The sequence below is a fragment of the Sus scrofa genome, chromosome 3, assembly GCF_000003025.6.
Source record: "Sus scrofa isolate TJ Tabasco breed Duroc chromosome 3, Sscrofa11.1, whole genome shotgun sequence".
NCBI classification, from domain to species: domain Eukaryota; kingdom Metazoa; phylum Chordata; class Mammalia; order Artiodactyla; family Suidae; genus Sus; species Sus scrofa.
In genome coordinates, this window is record NC_010445.4 from 45,086,691 (window position 1) to 45,111,299 (window position 24,609).

General features: G+C 42.7%; 1 long non-coding RNA gene across 2 annotated transcripts in view; it reads left to right on the forward strand.

The window, feature by feature from the left end:
* The window catches only part of LOC106509733, a 283,958-nt gene extending 260,200 nt beyond the window's left edge, over positions 1 to 23,758 (forward strand). The window contains exons 5-8 of one of the 2 annotated variants that reach the window (XR_002342497.1): positions 8,944 to 9,317; positions 13,711 to 13,763; positions 20,659 to 20,971; positions 23,558 to 23,758. This is a non-coding gene — a long non-coding RNA (uncharacterized LOC106509733). Of the gene's footprint in view, positions 1 to 8,943; positions 9,318 to 13,710; positions 13,764 to 20,658; positions 20,972 to 22,340; positions 23,307 to 23,557 lie in introns of those variants that run through there. The other variant, XR_002342496.1, reaches the window with a different exon arrangement.

The following is a 24,609-nucleotide window of genomic DNA, read 5'->3' on the forward strand; positions in this document are numbered from 1 at the left end:
TAGAATTATGCTGAGTTCATAAAATAAGTTGGGAATTATTCTTGCATCCTTTGTTTTCTGAAACAGTTGTAAAAGATTTACATTATTTCTCTCTTAAATGTTAGAGTTACTGAAACTATCTTGAGGACAGTTTTCTTTGTGGGACATTTTTTATAATAAATTCAATTTTCTAAATAGATGTAGAGTTATTTAGATTTCTATTTTATCATAGGCAAGTTCTACTAAGTTGCAGTTTTCACAGAATTTGTCCATTTCATCTAAGTTGTCAAATTTGTTGGTATGAAGTTATTTATTTATTTATTTATTTTTTTAAATTTTTATTTGTTTTTTGGGGGGGCTGCACCCATGGCATATGGAGGTTCCCAGGTTAGGGGTCGAATCAGAGCTGCAGTTGCCAGCCTATGCCACAGCCATGACGCCATGAGATCTGAGCCACATCTGCAACCTACACCACAGCTCATGGCAATGTCAGATCCCTGATCTACAGAGTGAGGCCAGGGATTGAACCTGCATCCTCATGTATACTAGTCAGGTTTGTTACCACTGAGCCACAATGGGAACTTCCAAGAAAATATTATTAAAAACCTTCATGGAGTTGCCATTGTGACTCAGCAGAAATGAACCCGACTAGTATCCATGAGGATGTGGGTTCAATCCCTGGCCTCACTCAATGGGTTAAAAAATTCGGTGTTGCTGTGAGCTGTGGTATAGACATGGTTTGGATCCCACGTTGCTGTGGTTGTGGTGTAGGCCAGCAACTACAGCTCCAATTCGACCCCTAGCCTGGGAACTTCCATATGCCACAGACACGGCCCTAAAAAGACCAAAAAAAAAAAAAAAAAAAAAAAAATTGCTATCACTCTTTCAATATCTGTAGCATTTTCAGAGTTGATCCTTCTTTTATTCTAATATTGATATTTTGTGTTCTCTTTCCTTTTCTTGATTAGTCTAGCTGGAGTTGGTGTTTTCACAGAACCAACTTTTGGCTTTGTCAATTTTCTCTATCTCTATTCTTTGTTTTTATGTCATCTATTTCTGTTTCTATATTTTTATTTCTTTACTCTTAATTTGGGTTTTCTTTTTTCTTCTTTCTTTACTCATTTTTTCAGACTCTTAAATAGAACCTAAGTCATTGATTTTAGACCATTGCTCTTTTCAAATGTAAGCATGTAAAACTATAAATTTCCCTCTAAACACTGCTTTAACCATGGCTCGTGAATATTATGATGTTGTATTTTCATTACCATTCTGTTCAAGAGTTTTTTTAATTTTCTTGGTGATTTCCTCTTTGGGCCTTGGGTTATTTAGAAGTCTGTCATTTGATTCCCAAATATCTGGCATCATCCTATATTTCTTATTGTTACTAATCTCTAATTTAATTCCATTGTGGACAGAGAAAATATACTGTAGGATTTCAACTCTTTTCAACTTATTGAGACTTATCCTATGGCCTAACATATGGTTTATCTTGACAGAAGCTCCAAGTAAATCTAATAAGAATGTATATTCTTCAGCTGTTTGGGGAAGTGTTCTATAGAATTAATAGGCCAAGGTGGTGACAGTTTTGTACAGACCATCTCTCTCTCTGCTGATTTTAGGCTTAGTTCTTCTATCAGTGACTGAGGAGAGATGTTAACATTTCCAACTAAGATTGCAGTATTGTCTACTTCTGCTTTTAACAGTTCCATTTTTCTTCATGTTTTGAAGCTCTGTTATTAGGCTCATGTACCTTTATCGTTGTAATATCTTCTTGCTGAATTGACGTCTATCATTAGGACATATCCCCCGGGTAGCACTCTTTATTTTAAAGTTAATTTCATCTGACATTGCTATAGCCACCTCAGCATTCGTATGCTTGCTATTCTTATGTTGCTTCATTCTTCCATTCACTCTCAGCATATCTGTTTCTTTCTGATTAAGGTGTGTCTCTTTTTGAAAGTGTTTTGAGCCATTCTGACAAGCTCCATTTTTCATTGGAGTTTTTAGTCCATTAGCATTCAGTGTAAGTATTGATATATGTGGAGATAGGCCTTCCATTTTACTATTTGTTTTCTGTTTGCAGCCTCTAATTTCTGTTCTTAATTTCCTATTTCCTTTTAAAATTATTTTAAGAGATTTTAGAGTTACCTTTTAATTTATCTATTGGCTTTTTAGCTAGTCTTTGTATTTTTATCAATTGCCTATAGATTACAATGCATTTCCTTTTCTTTTAAACCTATGGGAGCTAAGATTGCACCACTTTAGATAAACTGTAGAAACCCTGTAATTATATAGATCCGTTTACCTCTAATCATTCTTTATACTATAGTTTTCATATGCATTATATCTACACAATTATAAACTCCACAAGACAGCATTGTAAATTTTTTTATAAATAGTCATAGGTAGTTTAAATAAATTAAAGAGAAAATTTGGTCTTTCATACTTATCCTGAAATTCACCCTTTCCAATGGAATCATTTCTTTTCAGCCTGAAGAACTTTTGTTTTTGTTATTGTGCAGGTATCTTGGTGATGAATTCCCTCAGTTATCTGAATTGTCTTTATTTTATCTTTATTCTTGAAGGATATTTTCACCCTGTGTAGAATTTGGGGTTGACAATTTACTTCTTATAGCACTTCGAGGATGTTGTTTCACTGTTTTCTGGCCTCTGTTGTTTCTGATAAGAAATCAGCAGGAAGTGTAGAAGGCTGGCTCTGTTGTCCACAGGAGACTGTATTTGCATACATACATGCCTTCACACCCCAGGGAAGAACCTATAATCCTTGCTCACAATGATGTGCAAGTGTTTAAAATCTCTGTAATCAGACTCAGAGCTTGAAAAATTTAGAGCCAACATTACTTTAGCCCAGTAAGGATTTTAGTTGGAAATTATGTTTGATAGCTTAGGAGCTATTTTCCAAAGATCGTAAAGGCTTATCAGCAATGACAATGTTAACAGTAATGGTGGGAGTTTCACTGTGGCTCAAGAATCTGACTAGTACCCATGAGGATGTGAGGTTGATCCCTGGCCTCGCTCAGGGATCTGGCATTGCTGCAAGCTGTGGCATAGGTCACAGGTGAGGCTCAGATCCTGCATTGCTGTGGCTGTGGCATAGGCCTGCAGCTGCAGCTCTGATTCAACCCCTAGCCAGGGAAATTCCATACACCATAGGTGTGGCCATGAAAAAAAAAAAAATAATGATGATCACAATGATACCATGTCACTAGTAACTACAATTTATTAATTCCATAATCTGTGATCATATGTTATCTCCATCCTCTCAACCCATTTTACAGAAAGAAACTGACTCAGTGAGTATATGATCTCTGTTCATGACTAATGGAGCCAGGATTCAGTCTGTGTGGTCCTAGAGCCCCACAACACTGTTCTAGGCTAGAACGCCACCTCAGACCACAACTGCATGGTGACAGCTATTTCCTCCAATGGGCTGGAGGATACTTTTTTTTTCCTTTGTCTCTCCACCTCAGAAGGGGCTTGTTTTGTGACTCAGAGATCCTGTGTTGTAGTTCCAGGGGAAGGTCTGAAAGAAAAGGGTTTCTACTGGAAGGTGTCCTGGGCAGCTCCTTTCTCTCCAGTCCCCAGCGCTCAGCAGCTGGGTGGAAACTCCATTCTGAGACCACACCCACAGCCCTGGGGAAAAGGGGAGAAAACACCAGGGGCCACACTCCAAGGTTTGGATGTGAGAAGTGGTTAGTCTACGTGGCTGGAGTATGGTAGCAAGACACATGGGCCCTCCAGGCTCATCAGAAACCCTGACTATGCTGGAAGCTCTGACCTTCAGGCCGTCCCAGATGTGACTGAGACAGGAGATTTGGTAAACACAGTCACTGAAGAACTTGCTCATTTCTTGGAATAGGGATTTCCAGAGTTCTCAGAGGACATAAATAGCCAGGCCATGAAGACAAAGGTAACCATTCAAGGAATGGAGAAGTATATTCTCAAAAATTACACTCTAAGCCAGAGTTGTGGTTCAGAAAGGGGGTTTTATGTTTTTGTTGTTGTCGTTTCAGTTTTGGCCTCAGAAAGGATGCGCTGGCTTGCTGCAAACAGTCTCTCAGCGTGGGAAGGGGTGTGCCGCAGAGTGGGTACCAACACCTAGACCCTGACACAGAGAGAAAGACATGCAGGACCCACCCCAGCCAGTCCTGGGGTGCATGCAAAGAGTTCTGATTTGAGAAAGGAGTATTTCTTTTTAGAAGCAAGCATCTGGGAGATGTTTCCAGAGAACTTGTCATGACTCGTAATGCAGTTTCCCCTGCCTTCTGCAGCTGGGGCTGCCATGCATCTCTGATGGACGAAGAATCTAAGTTTTTTTTTTTAATTTTTATTTTTTTTAATTAAAGTGTATTTGATTTACAATGCTGTGCCAATTTCTGCTGTATAGCAAAGTGACCCATACATACATACATTGTACATATACATGTAATTCCTTGTGCTATACAGCAGACCCTCATTGCTTGTCCATTCTAAATGTGATAGTTTGCATCTACTAACCCCAAACTCCCAGTCCATCTCACTCCTTCCCCCTCCCCCTTGGCAACCACAAGTCTGTTCTCTGTGGCAGTGAGTCTGCTTCTGTTTGGTTGGATAGGTTCCTCTGTGTCATATTTTGGAGAAATCTAAGTCTTAAGCTGGACTCTGTCAACTCTGAGCATGTTACACCCAAAGCCATGAGGATGCTCCAGAAGCACATGGGGAGAAAACCTCAGACCTATCAGGTGCATCTCTATGGCCTTGTTGGGCTCCTGGGTTAATTTCTGCACATCCTCGTGGGTCTACTCTCAGCTACCTTCCCCTAAGAGCCATGCTCCTGGCCGTGCCCTGTTGACAGCCTGCTTATTTCTGCTAATTACCAGTGGGAGCCAACCTCAGAGGGCAAAGACTCAGAAAACTACCTTGGAGTGCATCATAGTAGAACGTCACCTATTCTCAGGCATCTTTCCAGATGGCCAGTGCCAGTCTCTGAGAAGGCTAACCTCAGAAGACAGAGAGATGTGATTTGAGATGACCGTCTCTGTTTTTTTTGGGCAGCCGCTGAACCAGAAAACGTGCCTGCAGGGAAAGCCTCATTTGGGGAAGTGAAGAGGGTAAAGTTCTTTATTTTGAAAATAGAGAACAATCCTCCTCACAGTCCTGTCCCACCTTCCTCTATTCCAACCAGAATATCCACCACCAGCTCCCAATGTGAAGACTGAGTCAAATCTGAGGGACAAATGGGTGGGGATGAAGAAATGACTGGAGGGCAAACTCTATGACATGCAGATTTCTTTTTATTTACTTTTTCGTTTTCTTTTGTTTTTTTCCTTTTTAGGGCTGCACCTGTGGCATAGGGATGTTCCCAGGCTAGGGGTTGAATTGGAAAGGCCACAGCCACAGCAACACGGGATCTGAGCCACGTCTGTGACCTACACCACAGCTCACAGCAACGCCAGATCCCCGACCCACTGAGCGAGTCCAGGGATTGAACCTACATCCTCATGGATACTAGTTGGGCTCATTACCACTGAGCCACAATAGGAACTTCCTGAGCTTTGGGTTTCTGAATGTTGGCACGGGTGGTTGCCCAAGGCAGAGACCATGGCTTCTCAGCCATTGAACATCCTCAGTGCATGAGGGCCTGTAGCTCTGGATGGATGGAAGTAGCTGGTGAGGAAGGAGAACCAGTCTTTGGGGAGAACCAGTCTGCCTTCCTTCCACCACCTCCAACCACACACACACACACACACAAACACACACACACACACACACCATGCACTCGAGCCCCATGGCCCCTGTTGGGAATCTTTGTGAAAGCCCACCTTGCATCCAAGCGATCCTGAACCAGATACCAAGTCATCTGGATATTCCACACAGTAAGAGGCACAAGAACTTTAGGGGTGTGATTATAAGACCACTTCAGGGCAGCTGGTGACAGGGCAGAGGTCTACACTGAAGTCTGAGACATCGAGGTCTGGGCCAAGGGATGGGCTGGGCTCCACTGACCTTGTGTGTGGTGATCTTCCTGGGTAGCAGCTCAATCAGGGGATTTACAGCTTAGTTCTCATTAGATTGCTCATTCTTATTCTTCTAGATTAGAAGGACAGCATATGCTGATTTTAAAATTAACTCTGTGTATGACTTTCTTAATCAGAAATTTTGTAAGCAATGTTTTGATCAACAACTAAGAAGGTAGAGAGGATCTACTTAACTGGTCATATTTAAAATGATACATGGGTGTGGATATGTTGCTTTTTTTTTTTTCCTCTCCATCATCACGTTTTCCCCAGCACCAGTATCTCTGTCATTACCAGCTTTCTTTTTGATTATATCATGCTATGTTCACAAATACTGCATCATTTCAATGCAGTGACTCAGCATCTAGGGGATGCATCCTGAGAAGACATAGTCACACAGCCAATGATGGAACATGAAGATTGAGTTTTGCCTGCATCCCTCAGGTTTGTGGTGGTTGTTTGCACTGTGACGCCTCACAGAGTGGCTTTTAAAAGGATCCTCCAAAGGCTGGATCACTACAGTCAACCCTTGGCATTGCCAGCCTGGGTGTACATCGCTTGGTTTGCTCCTAAGGACCCCATCAGCATCGAAAACTAACCTTCTTTGAAGGATGTTGGAGCCCATGGTTCTTTCCCAGATATGACTTTGTGCTTCATAATAAACTGTTCAAAAATCATTAAGTCCGCCAACACCCTCTAATATGGGAAGTTTTATGAGGATTTGACTCTAAAGCGACTTCCTCTCTTCTGCAGACAGAGTTTAGAAACTAAGGCAAATCTTGCCGTAGGTGTGAGTATATCTCAGAAGTGATGGGGTGTGGCTCAGTGTGTGCTGACAAGGCCACTGTGCAGACAACCAGGGAGCAGACCTTAGCAAGTCTGGACCTGAGGGCTGGACTTCTTTTTGTTTTGTTTTGTTTTTCCATTTTAGGGCCACACCGGTGGCCTACAAAGATTCCCAGGCTAGGGGTCGAATCAGAGCGGCGGCTGCTGGCCTACATTACAGCCATAGCAAGGCGAGATCCGAGCCGCATCAGCGACCTACACCACAGCTCATGGCCAACACCAAATCCTTAACCCACTGAGTGAGCCAGGGATCAAACCTACATCCTCTCAGACACGATATTGCTTTCTTTACCCGCTGAGCCACAATGGGAACTCCAGGGCTTGACTTAAGCCCAGAAGGGCCAACAAGGTGGGCTGGCCCAGTTGCCACCTGCAGGCAAAGATTCTGCAGGCCTGGAGACAGAGGGCTGCCTGAGACTAGAGAACAGAGAGAGGACCACTAGGCCAAGGCTCAACCCAGATCTCTTGACGCAAGGCTTCTTCCCAGGGCTTGCCCTTCCCCCTAAATATATGTGCCCCAAATTGTCACCAGATCTCCAGAAAGTGCTGGCTTTGTCTGGAATAAACACTAAGCCCACAGCACACCCAGTCATTATCAGATGGGCAGTTCTCATCTCGGGCTTGTGGCTTTCTTGGGGTTTTCTCGGGTGTCTCTCTCCCAAATCTCTCCCTCTTTCTTCGATGATATTCACATAAACACTCAGCATTGGAGCCTAATGCCCTCACAAACATAACTCAGGTTACCCATCTGTATTTCCCCAAGCAGTGCCTTGCACGCCCCCTTTGCAGCTACCTGTCAACTGCTGTCCAGGGTCCGAGCCCAGCCGCCCTAGCCTGTCCAGTGGCTCCACCTTCTCCCCTTCTCTTTCCCCTACTCCTCTCCTGGGAAGATCTAGCTGAGGATCCTGAGGGAGGAGACCTGAGGTTCTTCCCTGGGGCAAACGGGGCTGGATGGATGACATCATCCCCTGAAGTCTTACAAAAACAACCTTGTGGCTCTTGGCTCTCTTGGGCTCTCATTTTGGTTGCCTCAAGGCACCAGGCAGAAGGCCAGGGAGCCCAACCCCAGCTTAGAGACTTGTTGAGCTCCAGGGAGCACCAGCCATGGGCGGTCTGCTGCTGCCCAATCCTCCTGGCCAAGGACTCAGGCCAACTGAAGCTTATGGCTCCAAGACAGGCCCTGAGACACCCCCTCATGCCTCCCAAAGTCTACAATTGCTTGATCACACACTGCTAAGTACGAACTTCTGCTTCCCCTCCTGTGTGTTTTGACTGATAACTTGACTTCAGATAACTTGATGTCAGAAAGTGGGTCAGCTGCTGCTCTGGCCTCAGGAAAGGGCAGGTTCCGGGAAAGGCTGGATGCCTGTTGTTGTGGATCACTTTAACCAGAAGTGGGATGTCTTGAAGAAAAATGAAGACGAAATACTGAAGGGTGCCACACTGACAGCATTTAAAGGGAAGAAGCCCAAATGTCCTTTGGGAGTGGAATGGATCAACACATCATGACATACACACACATGAAGTATTACCTACCAACAAAAATGAATGATCTACAGATAGACACAAAAACAGGGATGATTCTAGCAGACTAAAGAGCGTATACTACATGGTTCTGTTTATATAAAGTTCTCGAACAGGCTAAGCAACTCATGCTGATGGAAGTCAGAGTAGGGATTACTAAGTGGGGGAGGGTGACGGATTGACAGGTAAGGAATATGAAAATATCCTCTATCTCATTTGGGATGGTGGTCACAAATGCATATGTATGTAAAATTCATCAAGCTCTACCTTTAGGAGTTACACACTTTACTGTATGCATGTTATACCTCAATAAGAACTTTTAAAGACAGAAAGAGAAAAGGAATGAGGAGTCAGTGGAGGAAAGGAGAACAGAAGGCTGAGAGGAGTGTAAGAGGCCAAAGAAATCCAAGAAGGGCCCTTCAATCAAAGGGCAACAGGGTTGACTAAAGTAGAGAAACTCTTGGATATGGTGGCTGAGAAATTATTCATCCTGAGAAAAAAATCTATAGGTTCGCATCAGCTTGAAAAAAAGACCGGGGTTAAAGAAATTCACAGACGATGATGTTCTCGTTGTTAGGTTTTGAAGGTGACCAAGGAATACATAAGTGGAAGGAAAGCAACCAGTGGAAAATAATAAGGAGAGAAGGAGAGAGAGATGAACAAAGTTTGGAGCAGGATCCTAGAGAAAGCAACAAGATTCTAGAAGGATTTCGTTGGGAAGAAGAGGATCATTTGGAGACAGGAAGGGAAGAAAAGGCAACGGTGATGTGTAGGACAGAGATCCAGAACTCAGAACTGTCTGGACACCCGGGAAACTGCATTCTGACCATTGGCCAGCTAGGATTGGGAATCCAAGTGTGGATGCAGAGAAGGCGAGTGTATGGGAGCTACTCAGCTTGGAGATGATCAACGCAGACTTGGCCCCCAGATGAGAATGCAAGGAAACCAAAGGTAACTCTCAGAAGGAAGAGCCATGATGGCAGAAAATGATGGCTTAATATTTGTCATATTGCAGCATATGGAGGTTCCCAGGCTAGGGGGCAACTTGGAGCTATAGCCACTGGCCTACGCCACAGCCACAGCAATGCCAGATCTGAGCAGTGTCTGTGACCTACACCACAGCTCACAGCAACACCAGATCCTTAACCCAGTGAACAAGGCCAGAGATCAAACTTGCATACCCATGGATGCTAGTCAGATTCATTTCCACTGAGTCACAACAGGAACTCCCTGCTCCTTTCTATAACTGAGTAGTAGTCTACAGTATGGATGTACCCATTCGTTTAATCATTCCTCTGCTGTAGGAGGTTTAAGTTGCTCATAGGTTTGGGTTATTACATGTAAAGCTGCTATAAAGAATCATGTAAATGATTTTGTGTGCACAAAAGCTTATATTTTTCTGGAATATAAAAATCCAGAGTGTAACAGCTATATTGGACGAAAAATGTATGCTTAGTTTGCTAAGGAACTTTTCAACTCTTTTCGAGGATGGCTGTACCATTTTATATTCTCACCAAAAATGTAGGAGATCTGGTTTCTTAGCTTCTAGGTCAGGATTTGACATTGTCACTATTTAAAATTTCATTTTAGCTGTTCTGATAAGTGTGTAGCGATACACACTTATCTGCTTTTCCCCAATGGCTAGTGATGTTGAACGTATTTGCACTTGCTTATTTGCCATCCATGTGTCCTTTTTGATGAAATATCTCTTTAATTATTGGACCCAATTTCTAATAGGATTGTTTATTTTTATTGTTGAGATTTGATAGTTCTTTACTAATTCTAGCTATAGTCTTTTATTTACTATCAAACATTTGAATTATTTGAAATATTTTCTTCTAAATACAGCTTGTATTTTTATCTTTTTAACAGGGTATTTCACCAACAACTTTTTTGTCTTTTTAGGGCTGCACCTGAGGCATGTGGAAATTCCCAGGCTAGGGGTCGAATCAGAGCTACAGCTGCCGGCCTACACCACAGCCATAGCAATGCCAGATCCGAGCTGCATCTGCGACCTACACCACAGTTCACGGCAACGCCGGATCCCAGATCCACTGAGGAAGGCCAGGGATTGAACCCACAACCTCATGGTTCCTAGTCGGATTCGTTTCTGCTGCACCACAACAGGAATTCCTAAGTTTTTTTTTCTAAAAGTTTTATAGTTTTACATTTACATTTAAGTCTGTGATTCATTTTAATTATTTTTATAATGGAGGTGGTATAGATTTAAGTTTATTTCTTTTGCCTGTCTATCCCCTAGCACCTTTGTTGAAATGGCTCTTTTTAAAAAAATTTTGTATTATGATTGATTTACAATGTTAGGTCAATTTCTGCTGTACAGGAAAGTGACCCAGTCATATATATATATACACACACATATATATATATATATACACACATAAGCATATATTCTTTTTTTGCAAGATTCTTTTTTGCAATATTTTACTTTATTTTATTTTTTTAATTTTTAAAAAATGATTTTTATTTTTTCTATTATAGCTGGTTTACAGTGTTCTGTTCATTTTATACTGTACAGCAAAGTTACCCAGTCACACATACATATATACATTCTTTTTCTCACATACTCCTCCATGATGTTCCATTACAAGTAACTAGATATAGTTCCCAGTGCTATACAGCAGGATCTCATTGCTTATCAATTCCAAAGGCAATAGTTTTTTATTTTTTCCGCTAGAGTTGGTTTACAGTGTTCAGTCAATATCTACTGTACAGCAAAGTGACCCAGTTACACATATATATCCATTTTTTTTCTCACATTATCCTCCATCATGTTCCATCACAAGAAATGGCTCTTTTTTGATCCATCAAATTCCCTTTGCACCTTTGTCAAAGATCAGTTGGCCATAGTTTGCAGGTCTATTTTTGGATTTCCTATACTGTTCCATTGATCTCTGCATCTATCCTTCTGCTGACTTCATCACTGTTAATACACAATATACCTTAACTTTGGGTAGAGTGATTCTTCTTGTTTTAGTCTTCTTTTTCAGAATTGCTTTAGTCATTTTAGTTCCTTTGACTTTCCATATAAATTGTAGACTAGTCATATCTATAGCTACAAAAAACATTGGTTGTAATTTAATAGGAATTTTGTTAAAACATGGAGTTCCCTCCAGGCCTAGCGCTCAAGGATTTGGTATTGTCTGCTGGGGCTCAGGTCACTGCTGTGGGGCAGGTCCAATTCCTGGCCTGGGAACTTCTGCATACTGTGGATGCAGTCAAATTAAAAAAGAACAGAATTTGGTTAACTATATATTAATTAAGGGAGAATAGACATCTTTACGATGTTCTAATCTATGAATGTGATATGTTTCTTCATTTATTTGATCATCCTGATTTCTTTGATCAGCATTTTGTAGTTTTAAGCATACTAGTCCTATACATGTACGCTGTATAGGTGCAAATTTAATTTCCTTAAATTCACATCTATTTGATTTTTTTTCTTTTTGTTTTGTGTGTTTGTGTATGTGTGCATGTGATTATAAATTGTCCTGTATTTAAAATTTTGGTTTCCCATGTTCACTGTTAGTGTATAGACACACATTTGATTTTTGTTATGCTAATCTTGTGCTCCTGTTGAACTCATTTATTCTAAGCGTTTTTAGTAAATTCCTTGGTATTTTCTATACATACCTTGACATAATGTGGCAATAGAGACAGTTTTATGTCTTCTTTTTTGATCTGCATATCTTTTATTTCCCTTTCTTGCTTTGTTGCACTGGCTAGAACTTCCAGTACTATGCTAATTAGTCTTGCCTTGTTCAAGGTCTTTGGGGGAAAGAACTTAAGTTTTTCATCATTAAGTATGCTGTTAGTTGTAAATTTTTTGCAGATTTTTTAATCACGTCAAGAAAATTTCCCTTTATTTCCATTTTTTGAGAGTTTTGATGGTGAATAGTTTTTTTTTTTTTTCCTAAATTTGTGTGTCTTAGCTGCATTAGTTGAAATGATCCCATGGTATTTCTTTTTTACACCTATTAATGTGGTGGATTACAATGATTGATTCTAGAATATGGAATCACTCTTGTATCCCTGGGATAAAATCCACTTGATCATGGGGTACTATTCCTTTCTGTGGTGCTGAATTCTATTTGCTAATATTTCCTTAAGAATTTTTATGTCTATATTCATGAAGGATATTGAACTATAATTTTTTGTACTGTTTTTGTCTGGTTTTAGTATTGGGGTACTACTGGCCTCATAAAATTAATTAGGAAGTGTCTCTTCACTGTAAAATTGATATTAATTCTTCTTTAACTGCTGGTAGAATTCTCCAGTAAAACCCTCTGAGCCTGGATATTTCTTTCTATGGCTTTTTAAAATAATGATTTGACTTTCCTCAATTGTTATAAAGTTGTATATTATCTATTACATGTTGATGAGTTGTGGTAGTTTGTGATTTTTAAGCTGTTAGTCCATTTCATGTAAGCTGCCAAATTCATAGATGTAGAGTTATTCATACCATCTTCTTATTAATGTTTTGACATCTGTAAGGTCTGTAGTAATTTCTCCTGTTTAATTACTGATATTGGTAATTTGTGTCTTCTCTCCCTTTTTTCGGTCAGTCTTGTTAGAGGTTTGTCAATTTTATTGATCTTTTCAAAGACTAGCTTTTGTTTCATGAATTTTGATTTTTTTTTATTTTCATTGCTTTCTGTTGCTATCTTTTTATTTTCTTCTTTTTGCTTGCTTTGTTATTACTTTTGCTCTTCTTTTCTAGCTTCCTGAGATGAGAATTTAGATTATTGACTTGAAAATTTTCTTTTCTAATGAAAGCATGGATAGTAAAAAATTTCCTCTCAGCATTTCTTTAAAAATCTCACAAATGTTGATGTGTTGTATTTTCATTTTCATTCAGTTCAGTTTCTATTTCCTTTGAGACTTCCTCTTTGAACCAGGATTATTTGAAAGTACATTGTATAGTTCCTAAATATTTGAGATTTTTCTGTTACAGTACTGTTATCAATTTCTAGTTTGATTCCATTGCAGTCAGACACTCTATACGATTTCAATTTTTTTACATTTGCTGAGGTTTGTTATATTGCTCCAGATATGATATATCTTAGCATATGACCTGTGGGCACATGAAAAAAAGGTGTATTCTGCTGGATTGGGGTATTCTATCAATACCAATTAGATCCTATTGGCTGATGCTATTGAGTTCTTCTTGAGAATGCCATTGCTGGTTTTCTGTTTGGTTTCTCTATCAGTTGTAAAGAGACAAGTATTGAAGTATCCAACTATATTGATGAATATTTGATAATCTCTTTTTTCAGTTCTATTAGGTTTGCATCACACATTTTGGATGTTTCCTTCTTATCAACAGGTGGATTTCCAAGCTCTCTGATGTGTTCTGCACTCAGATCGTCATGGAGGGAGGTCAGCACATTGTTATTGTCCTGCAAGGATCAAAGTTCCAAGTCCTGACTTTCCACTTGGCCTTCTGTGACACCATCCAAGTGCGGGGATGGGGGACAAATTTGGGATGCTGAGATCCTAGTCAGTCTGCCTTCTTCTCTATACCTTTCAGAATTTTCTTCCATTTGTTTTATATAATGCATAGAGTTTTTGGTTGTACTTAGTAAGAAGAATAGGGAAAAGAATATCTACTCCATCTTTCAAGAAGCAGAAGTCTCAAAGTATTTTTTTGTTTGTTTGCTTTTGCTTTTTAGGGCTGCTCCCATAGCATATGGAAGTTCCCAGGCCAGGGGGCAAATTGGAACTATAATTGGCCTACACCACAGCCACAGCAACACCAGATCCAAGCTGCATCTCCGACCTGCACCACAGCTTACGGCAATGCTGGATCTTTTAACCCACTGAGCAAGGTCAGGAATCAAACCTATGTCCTCATGGATACTAGTGGGGTTCATTTCTACTGAGCCACAATGGTAACTCCTTAAAGTATTGAATTTTAAAATCCACTGAGTGAACTCTACCCAATATTCTGTGTTAATCTATAGGAGAAAAAAATCTAAAAAAGGATGGGTGTTGTAGAAGTATAACTGAGTCGCTCTGCTGTACAGCAGAAATTATCACAACATTGTAAATCAACTGTACTTCAACAAAACTTTAAAAAATGACAGAAAAATAAAAATCACTAATCAGCCAGTATTACTGTGCTAGAGTTGAGTGTTGAACACGGCTAGTGTGTCCCCATTTCTCAGAGGTAGCAGAAGAGGTGGTGTACATTAAACCAATGACTGCAGTATGCTATGGCATATCTTGATTGCAGGCAGGACCCTGGGCCCCAAGGTATGAGAAGTGTTAACTGGGCTGGTGAGGATGAAGGAGTGAGCTGTGCTGGGCAGGGGGTAAGGATTCAAGGAGTTGAAAATTACTCAGCTTCCTGCTGTCTTGTAGCTGGCACCACTCAGGGCTGTGATCCTGACACTATGTAGTGACAGCTGCCAGATCCTTGAGGCATGGGAGGCCCTGGGTGGTACCTGGCCTTCAGCTTGAGAGCCAGGGAACCCATGTATGAATCACAGTGGGTGAAGGATGCATTAGAAATGTCACTCAGCACAGGATGCAGGGCACTGTCAGAGTTGCATCCCCTAGACTGCTGGAAGCAGGAGGAAGCCTCAGCATTGAATATGCAGGGCTGTTTAAATGTTTTACCCCTTCCAGATGCCATATTAGCATTTTAATAGGGCTTTCCAGTCCACAACCCCAGGAGTCACCAGGCCCCACAAGCTATGGCTGAGCTCAGAGGAGAAGATGAGGAGCTGCAGTGGGTCAGAAGCTCCCCAGGGGCACCCTGTCACCTGCAGAGAGCTGAAGCTGCCTCCAGGGCAGGGGGAGAGCGTGAAGGCTGGAAAGTACTGAAGTGTGTGGGGAGTGGGAGTGCTGTCCCCTGGGAGTGGGAGGAAAGACAGACAGGGCAGCCCAGAGACAGAAATAGATTAATTTTATTCTCTCATGGATGAATGGCTACGTCTGCCCAGAAACAGAGGAGGGTTCCAGAGCTGTGACTGTGTTAATTGCCATCCAGGCAGGGACAAGGAGGAAGGACATAGGCATGGGGAGAGGGGGAGGCAAGGGGGAGTGCTTAAAAGCCTTTATTCTCTGTGGGAGAAGAGTTAATGGTGGTGGTGGAAGCAGCAGCGGGGTGTGTGTGTGTGTGTGTGTGTGTGGTGTGTAGAAGTGGGGGGGAACACGTGGAGTTGGGCCTGAGAATAGCACTAAATATTCTTTCAGGTCCTCAACCCTGGCAACTTCAGAGCCTGCGGCTGACTTAGCCAGTGCCACACCTCCCATGTCCCCAGATTGGAGCTCTAGGCCCACCCGACCCTGCTCCAGTGCCCCCAAGACCACAGGAGATGCTGGTGCCCCAGCACTGCTCCATCTTGGGAGCCTTAACTCCAGGTTTCCCACCCACTGTCCTCTTCCCCAGACGGCTCACTCCCAGCAGCCTCCTCTTGCACTGCTTAGAGATCTCAGTTCTGGCCCTGCCACCTTCTCCTGCCTCTGTGTTCATGACCGTCCTGGCTCCCAGGGCCTCTCCTTTCTAGTCCTTCTCTCCATCACTCTTGAATTTCTTTCTCCCTTACCTTCTCGTAGGACCTGCCCAGGAAAACCCAAACTCCAAGAGCAATCCAGCGGGTCACCCCCAGGAAGTTGAAGAAATCATACTTGTCCGTGAGGGGCCGAGAATCACGGACTTGGTCCCAGCTGGACCAGCAGCCCAGTGCCCAGCGAGCTGCTTCCTCTCTCTGAGGCCCCAGGCACTTCTGCTCCCAGACTCTCTGCCCTCAGTTTTTACCCCTTTCAGCAAAGAGCTCTGCTCTTCATGCCTCTGGAGCTAACCCTTCTCAGCCCACCTCTGTGGGTAGCCTTGCTTTCCTCCTTCCCCCCACTTGCCAGCACAATCTAAATCTTTGCACCATACCCCTTCTTCTTTTCAGAACTAGCAGGTCTCCCCATCAGCCTCTTCTTCAGAAACAGAGCCAGTTGGGTATAGCTCATGGGTAGAGCATGTGACTGCAGAACTTGCCATTTGCTAAAAGACCATTTCCCAAATGCCAAATCTCACAGAGACCTCAAAGCCAATGTATTAAAAAATCAATATGCCAAGTGACCAGTTTCACAGAACACCCCCCCCAAATTTATTTCTCTTATTTACAAAATATGCTGTAAAATGTGTTGCATAAGAAGTTTCAATAGCCATTAATGATATTCTTCAACATTTGGCTGGTGGTTTTTTCTCTGGCTTACAAGTGTTATCATTGGTTTCTCCGCTGGTGTTTTATATTGGATGTATGGGTATGTAATTCACATTTCTGGAACCAAATACTTCTAAAAAGGGACTTATAAAAGGTTTTGGTAATGCCTGAGCCTTTTAGAATTTTAACCTTTGGTTTGCAGGAAAGATAGTTTTGCCCTTCGAGTATAATCTTACACCAAATTGCAACTCACTCTCTCTCTTTTTTTTCCAAAGTGGTTGGGAAGTCAGCCAAATAAAAGTTTCTTCGGTATGTTTCTGTTCACATATGCATGACAACTTCCCAATGGGAGCTATCATTTTAGGCGCAAATCTTTAAATGAGAGTTGCCGGTAAATGCAATTGAGGGAAAAATCTATCCACTGGCAGATGGATTGAGAAATCCATAGCAAAATGTCTGGTGAAACTATACCCAACAACTTGTTAACCAACCCAAGCTACCAAACATAAGTGAAAAAGCAAACCAAACCTACTGAAGGAAAATCTTCAGTGTTGTAGAAACCATAGCATATGAATTTCTATAATTTTTTTTTTGCTTTTTTTTTTTTTTTTTTTTAGGGCTGCACCTGCAGCATATGGAAGTTCCCAGGCTAGGAGTCAATCAGAGCTGCAGCTGCCAGCCTGCACTGCAGCCACAGCAACACGGGATCCCAGCCATGTCTGCGACCTACACTGCAGCTTGTGGCAACGCCAGATCCTTAACCCACTGAGTGAGGCCAGAGATTGAACCTGCATCCTCATGGATTTTAGTTGGGTTCACTACCCCTGAACCATGATGGGAACGCCTGAATTTCTATAATTTTTAAAGTAACTAACCAAAACAACTTTGGGGGGAATTCTAGGAATCACAATATCAGGGTTCTTCAGCAAACTGCTTTTCAACAAATCAGTTTTTGGTTCATTAGCTTTGGAGGAATGATGACTGGTTATTTGGCAAATTGACCTATTTCTTCAACCTCTCCATCTCTCCTGGCTCTTTCCCTCTTGTAGCCACACATCAGGTACCTGGGACTTCCACCCCTGGTAGCCTCCTTCCTGTTATGGTCAATGGAATGGGCTGGACCCTCCTCCCAGTCAGTGGGAAATAGGGACGTGACCACACCAGCCTTTAATCTCATACTTTGTGACCTCTTCTGCTGCATTCTCCCCTTCATTCACATTCTAATTCTTAGGGTTGTTTTCTTCTCTTCTCCCCACATTGATCCAAGACCCCCATCCCTAATTAAGACTTCTGAACTCTGCTCTCAAAAAATACTTGGGCATGACTGATATTTACTGAGGTTTGAGGTTACCTGGTAATGTCAAGTGGAATCTTAGTCAACCCAGCTCTGCCAACATCTCCCCCTTTCCTCCCAGCATGCCACTGGGTCCTCCCCTTTTCAGCCCTGCCTTCTTGCTATTCATGCTTCTTTCCGCTCTCTGGTCCTTCTTCAATCTCTCCTGTTGACTCTTCTTATAGAACACGTTCATTCTATCCTGCTTACTATTTCCACACACCGGTGGCAGAAACGCACCTTCCAGAGCCAAGCAGGTTCAAAACGTGCTGTGTCCAGTGAAAGAAACCTGGCCCCTCCCCTGAGAGATAGAGAAGGTGGCTGTATGTCTATACATTGCAATGTAAAGAAACCCTCCTACATCTACATGCACTGAAGTCTTTGATCTTGACACATGTCTCCATGACCTTGTATCTCCTCTTCATCCTGAGTTTCACAGCCAAGCTTCCTGGGCCAGCTACTGATACTAACTCTTTTTCCTTTGTCCCAATTGGTAGATACTTCCTGATCTTTTCTTTCCTAATCTCCTTGCAACATGTGACACAGTTGATGCCTCCTTCAAGAAACTCTTTTATACTCCAACTGTGCTGGCTGGAGCTTCTCAATCTCTTTGGCACTGTCCTTTTTTCCTGTAACCTGCTTAGAGGTCAGTGACTCCAGCTCTGGCCTTAGTTCTCACCTGTTCCTAAGGAGATCCTGGTTGGTTCCACCCACCCATGGGCTTAACCACCCCTGCTATGCTGCCATGGCATCTCAGGTCATGGTCCTGGGCATTGGTCTGGGCAACTCAGGACAACACCCAGATGTCACCTTGGCATCTAGAACTCAACACATACAAAGTGAACTCATCCTCTTTCCCCTAAATATATTTCCATTGCCTAAGCCAGGAAGCTCCCTTTCCTACCATCACCAAATCCAAGTTGGGCAGCATCTCCTCTTCAATGCCTCTGAAAGCTACTCTGTCCTCCCCCCTTCATTGCTCCTGCTTGGGAGCAAGCCCTCATCACTCCTTCCTTGGGGTAAGACCATTGCCCTTGGTCTGCTGATTTTCTAATCTTCACCCAACACGGCTGCCAAAGGGATTTTTCCTTAATGCCAAGTTAGCCATACCCTCCTGCCCCTGACTTGCCTGAAATCTTTTATGAAGCTCATGCTTTCAAGGTAACATTTCAAGCACACAGGGCCTTCTGTAATTTAACATTTTCTCTCTCCTGCTCCAAAATTCAGTTTAGAATCCATGTCTTCTGGGAGGCTTGGCTGAGCCCACTCCTGCTAGTTATCCTATTTTTAGTTAGGCAGAACTCTCAGCCCACATCCCTCTGATGAGGGGCTTCATTGTCTATGAGCTTCTAGAGGGTAGGCCTGGTCAGATTCAGCCTCATCTCTCCAGAGTCTAGCATGTGGTAGGCACTCGCAAGGTTCTGATAAAAAAAAGCAGGAAAATCTCAGGCTTCTCAGTCCATGATGTCTCAGTATTGACTTTGACATTGTGCAGGAGGCAAAGACAGGAAGCCCTACATGGAATTCCCAAAGTCCAACAGGGCCACAGCTTGGCTGAAGGACTTCTGAGGGCAAAGGCAATCGGGGGAGTGCAGCTTTTCCTTATATTTAGGAAGATGCAATTTCCATAGTCCTGTCTCTCTAGGACTCTGGTCAGGGGAACTACTGCCCTGGCAAGTGAAGGTGGTCCTTCTGGAAGGCTCTGTCCTGCTCTGAAGGTGGTCAGTGGTGCTTGGACAGCATAAAGGTGTCACCAACATTTGTTGGTGGAAACACAAAGTGCTTTTGGCTTTGCCTCAATGCAGGGGACACATCCTGTGGGGGGGAAACATTATGCTGGCCCCTTCTTGTCTTACCTTCTGAGCACTAAGGGGATACACCTGGTACTATGGTGGTAGTTGGAAGGGACACGTGATTTAAAGCCTTCTTTGGTGAGGCCACCAGACCTTGAGACCACTCCTTAGGTGCCACTGACCTGTGACCAAACACAGTCCAGGTGAATCAAACACTTTCCCAGACTAGCAGCCATTGGGAACTCCATGTAAATGTGTCACCAAGAGGGCAGCCAAGAAGGAGGTGGCACCTGGGGCCCAATAGGCCAATTCCTCAAGCCAAAGGAGACGGGTACCTAATTCACCATGATAGGAGAGAACCCCTGCCAAGTCCCTCTTGAGAGAGGGGAAGAGAGCCACTTCAAAATAAAAGCAAAGGTGGGTCTATAAAACACGGCATTCCTGGCATCGGTGATCAGAAGTGACAAGCCTGCCAAAGCTCTGTGATGCATGGTGTCCCTAGAATCAATGGCTCGAGGTAATGAGCTTGCAAAAATTCTATGAAAAATGGCTTTCAAAGGTATCAAAACCAAAGGGAAAGACTGCAGGTATTTAACTGGCTAGGAGCCATGGTGACTTAACTAGCCTACAGAAAATCAGTCAACATTCACATTGGGAATCAAACTGAAATATCAATAAAGGACTATGCTTTGGTCTAACACACTAACAAAAGTTAACATTTTCACGACAATTTGTAATGTTGGGAAGGATATGGTAAAACTGCTATCTTCACACACGGCTCTTGACAGTATATATTTGTACACTCTCCCAGAGAGGGCAATTTATCATTATCTGTCAAGAATTGCATGAGTTCATGACCCTCTCTCCAAAGAAAATAATCCAAGATACGGAGGAAAGTTTCATTAGAGTGTTAATTGTCATTTTGACAGACGTATCAAGTGTTCCAATTATAGTGCATGACAAATGCTTTAATATTGTGCTAGATATTGAAATGATGACCGTGAGAACAACAGAACAACACAGACGAGTGCCCACGATGACGACAGGACACAACGCCATGTGTACATAAGGATGACAACTGAGTGAAACAACCTTCACTGGAATCCTAGTCAACCCACTGAAATGATAACTGTGGTTGTGTCTGGGTGTGGGGAGGATGGGGGATTACTTTTTCTTTTTCAAATATAGTATAATGTGATATAACAATAAAAAGTTGTTTTGTTTTTTACTTTTTTTTAGAGACCGAAGGGTTGCCAAGTGAAGATTAAAAAAAGGACTGAGAATCCTCATCAGCAGGTGGGTGGGAAGGATCCTTTTAGGAAAGGCAGGAGGGTGTGACCTCCTAGGGCTGGATTTTGCTTTGGTTTGGACAGGACAGCGTGAGGGCTGAGCACAGAAGCGAGGACAGGCCATTGCTGCACAGCTTTTTCTGGGGATCTTCAGAAGTTGTCTGGGGAAGTGACAGGCTGATCATAACTGGGGAAAGGTTGGAGCCCTCACTTAAGGGCTCTGGAAAGCCTTCTGGCTCTAGCAGGAGCAGCCTCTCAATGCATCTGGCATGGGCCTGCAAGGACCCCCAGGGAGCCTGAGGAAGTAATGGCCTCAACTCTGGAGAGGCTCCAAGGAACTGGTGAGGAAGGAGTCCAAGGAGAAAGCCAAGGAGAAGGACTGGGTGAGGGGTGGAAGTGGAGGGGCTTTGGGTCTACCATGGGCAGTGACCGTCACAGCGTCTGGGCTTGGAGGAACTGAAGGAGTTATCCCCAGTAGATGGGAGGGGAGCACAGCTTTGAGAGGTATTCATGACCGCATCTTAAGAGCAGGCTCAAGTGGAAGGAGTCATAGGCCAAGTGTATCGGGCACATGTAGCCCAAAGCTTAGTGTCAGAACTTTGGGCAGAAGGAGGCAGCTGAACAAACGGATGGATGAATGAGAGAACACATGAGGCTTCATGAAAAGCACTGGAGTGTGATAACATGGCTTCAGTAACATGGATCTGGCATTGTCCCATCACAGCTCACTGTGTGTCATAGCAGCTAGCTCTTAGAAGCATCAAAACATGTTCTTTTTTTTAATTACTATTTATTTTTTTTCTGCTGTACAGCATGGGGATCAAGTTATTCTTACATGTATACATTTATCCCCCACCCTTTGTTCTGCTGCAATATGAGTATCTAGACATAGTTATCAATGCTACTCAGCAGGATCTCCTTGTAAATCTATTCTAAGTTGTGTCTGATAACCCCAAGCTCCCGATCCCTCCCAATCCCTCCCTCAAAATACGTTCTTAAGTAATCCCTACGAAGCAAATTTATCAATCAGCCAGAAAGCATGAATGGAGATACTGTGACCTCCTTAGCACCAGTCCTTGTAGGATACAAAAAGGAGCCCAAGACAGAGTTCTATTCTACAGGGGGTGTCTCATATACTCCCCCTATGCCCACTTGTAGGTTCTTATTCTTGGGTCTTGTTTGATATTCTTTAGGGCCAGTGCTACAAAATCAGGGGCATCATATTCGAGAAGGGTCGACAGACCAAGCAAGAAACAGATCTGAACATAAAGCAGGTGGAGGCAAATATCTTTTAGCCTTAAGCGCAGACAAGAAACTATGCAAAATTAGGGGGAAACCATTTCATCTTCATGATGTGTGTTCTATACTCTCTTTAGCACTGGGAGTGACTTTTAAGTCACCAGTTTATTTGCATCTGGACAAAGAGGAACCTAAAACACTTTCATTATCTTAAGAGAGCGATTAGCCAGCTGAAAAGAATGTTCCTCCTGACAGCACTTAATCTTGGTCAGCCTCCTCTCAGCGCCCAGGCCATTACTTTGCTGAATCATTCTACCAAGCAGGCCCTCAGCCACAGAGCCCAGCCACCATCTGCTCACCAGAGGCACCAGGGCCAGCTGACTGCAACCACAGAACGTTAGGATCTCGCTATTGGGGTTGTTTTTACTGCTGACACTCTGTTGGTTGTATGTGTGTGTGTTTAGATAAAAAGCATACTATTTATGTAAAATTATGTATTTAGATAAAAATCCATATTTAAGATCATGTCAGATCTTTAAATATGAATTAACACTGCACAGTCTTGGACTCCAAAGAGAAAAAGCCTTCCTTTTCATCTGGTTTTACCCTCTGTTTCCAAACAGCTATTTAGTCTGTTATAAAGATCTCCAAGCAGAATGTTTAAGTAAAAAAGAGGAAGCAACAGAATGATAGGTTTACTATAATGCCAGTAATGTCAACACACACACACACATACATACACACATCACAGGCACATACACATACACATACATATGCACACATAAATGAAAAAATCTGAATAGCTTACTAAACCATTGGGAGTCATGATCTCTAGGGCTCTGAATACAGAGAAAACCATTTTTTCAATTTTGCTTTCCTCTAATGTGTGTTTATTTTACATTGAATTTTTATTACTTTTGTAACTAGAACCAATAAAGATTGAATGTTAAAGATGATCAGGCACTAAGATGCTCTTTGCATGGGAGGTTTTCCTAGTGATGAAATATCTTCCTAGTCAAACTAAATGCTATAAAATTGGGTTGTGATGATCACTGTACAACTATAAATATAATAAAATTCATTGAACAATTAAAAAAACTATGTACTTTCATGTAACAATTTTATTCATTAAAAATTTGAAAAGTAGATATGTCTGTGTAACCTGTGCCCCATTAAGATACAAAATACTCTGATCATCCCCCCAAAAGGCCCTTGTGTCCTTCATGGCCAGTCTCAACATCATTTCCCCCATGGCAACCACTGTTCTGACTTTTCACTATACTCAATTTAGTTGCCTATTCTAGAACTTCTGTTTATTGTTTTTAATATAATAAAATTATTTCCATTATAAAAGCTATATAGGTCAGAGAAAATGCTGAAGGAAAAAAGAAACCCTAGAAAAAAAGAAGATAAGATGGCAGAATAGAAGGACTGGAGCTCAACTTCTCTCCTAAGAACAACAAAATTCACAACTGAAAGCTGAGCAATGCCCACCTGAATGGACCAGAAACCTTAAAAAAGATACCCTACTCCAGAAGAAAAAGAGAAGGCTGCATCAAGAGGTAGGTGGGGTGATTTCATGATATAAAAAATCCCATACCTCCTGGGTGGGAAGCTCCACAGACTGAAAACTAACTGGTTCACAGAGAGAGACTCACCTACCAGAGTGAGAGTTCTGAGCCCCACATCAAACCCTCACATGTGGGGATCCGGCACTGGGAGAAAGAGCCCCTGGAGCATCTGGCATTGAAGGCCAGTTGGGCTTGTGTGCAGGAGCTCCACAGGACTGAGGGAAATGGAGACCCCATTCTTAAAAGGCGCACACGGACTTTCACGTGCAGTGGATCCCAGGGCAGAGCGAGGTCTCCATAGGAATCTGGGTCAAACCTGACTGCAGTTCTTGGAGGACATCCTGGGAAAACAGGGGTGAATGTGGCTTGTTGTGAGGGAGGGACATTGAAGGCAAAACTCTCGGGAATATTCAGCAGTTGCCTTTCTCTGGAGGTGGCCATTTTGGGAAAACCTGGCCCCAACCATCAGTCAGTGCTGAGAAGCTCCCAGGGCAAACAACAATCCAGGTGGGATCACAGCCCTCTCCTCAGTAAACAGGCTACTTAAAGACCCCTCAGGCACACAGCTGCCTCTGATCCCATCCAGGGACTAAGCCCCATTCACCAGAGGGATTAGAATCAGCTCCACCTACCAGTGGGCAGGCATCAGCCCCTCCCATCAGGAAGCCTACAGCAAGCCCCCATACCGACTTCGGCCACAAGGGGGGCAGCCACCAGAAGTAAGAGAGGCTACAACCCTATTATCTGTAAAAAGGTCACCACACCAAAAATCTATAAAAATGAAAAGACAGAGAACTATAACTCAGATGAGGGAGAAAGGAAAAACCCCAGAAAA